Raw genomic sequence first — 1,791 nt, 5'->3', positions numbered from 1 at the left:
TTATTTAAAATTCAAGATTATAAGTAAATTGTATTTAAGTATAACTTATTAAAACTCTATTTTTGAATTTGTATAACTAAATGTAGATAAACATAATTAAATACAAAATAAATATTTCATTTTAAATATAAAAACTCTAAAATGTAATTATGATAATTATTGACTTTTAACAGATGACTTAATTATTATCTTTATAATTATATTATTGAATCAATAAATAAATTACTTCATTATGAAACATAAATTGCATTATAATAAAAAAATTGAATTAAAAAATTATACAAAAAAATATAATTTTAAATAGTTAATTTGATAATAATATCGATATATTCTTTTTCAAAGTTTTATGATATTTTCTTATTCAAAAATAAAAACATTATTGTTTTCTTAAAACCATGTGAAACCGTGTTATATCGACATAAACAAAAAACAAAACAAAATATTAAAATCGAAATATATCTCGCTACATTATGCGAGTATCATTCTAGTAAATAAAAAACAATTAACAATTATAAATAAAATAAGATAAATTTGTTCAATTTTCTGATTAACCTAGATATCCAACAAGTTATACGAGTCAACTACTCACAGAACGATCACCCGTTTCACAGGTAGTCAGGAGTCACCGTATTTGAACATCTGTGGTCACAAAGGGTTTTTTATTCATTCTTGGATTCGAACCTGGGACCTCCATGCACTTTTAACCTATCGAGTCTAAGTTAAAACCAATCAGACATCATCCTTGCAATTACTATAAAGAAAATTTGTTCTGTGATGATATTGTGGATTCATAATTGTTATTGTTCAGTGAAAAATATCTCTAATTTATAAAACAATGCTTAACGTGTTTTATTGTTCTTTATTTCTTCCATCAATTCTTATATCTCTTCGTTTATTTATTTAAATATCAAATTGTATTCAAATAAAACAAGTTTTATTTCGAGAAACGTAATACGGTTTTTTACATATTTAAATATGTATATAGTATCAGTAGGTTTCAGGTTCAAATTCAAGAAGGAATAAAAATCTCTTTGTAGCTACTGAGGTTCAAATGCGGTGACTCCGGGCTATCTGCAAAGCAGATAGTCATCCTGGTATTAGTTGGCTCACATATCAAGTTCGATATTCAGATTAATCAAATATATATATATATATATAGGAGCGTTCAAATAAAAACCACTCAATTTGTACAAACCATGTAAAACTCATTCAACCAATCATAATTTTTCATTTTGTTCATTTTTTTGTAATTATGAAAAGTTGATTAACCATTTTTATTGTGGAGGGTGTTAATCATGAATATTATCATCTTCATTATTTTAATTTTAGAGAAATACATGAAACAGTTTCATTAAATATTATATAAAACAATTTCATAACCATATATGAAACAAATTCATCAAAAAAAGTATATTATAAGAAACAATTTCACAAGATTAAACACTTTCATGAAAAAAAATTATAAGATTAAACAATGAAATCGACGTATAAAGGTGGTTTGTAGAAATGATGGTAGTTTTTATTTGATCGTGTATATATATAGGGGTCTAATCAAATGAGAACTAATTAGTTTGTGGTAACTGTGAGAACCAATATTAACCACAAATCAATGGATAAATTAGAAAATTTTGAATTTTGGCAATTTTGAATTAAAATATTAATGCAAGGATATTTTTTGTATTTTAAAACTTTCATCCCTCATCTCTTCTCTCTCCGGCCACCGTCCGCCGGTGATACTACAGTGGTATCACGATGCATCATATATGTGCTTGGGTATCACATTGATGTCGT

Source organism: Cynara cardunculus (genome assembly GCF_001531365.2).
Source record: "Cynara cardunculus var. scolymus isolate 2C chromosome LG 13, CcrdV1, whole genome shotgun sequence".
Classification (NCBI taxonomy): Eukaryota; Viridiplantae; Streptophyta; class Magnoliopsida; order Asterales; family Asteraceae; genus Cynara; species Cynara cardunculus.
Note: the sequence above shows the minus strand (reverse complement) of the source record.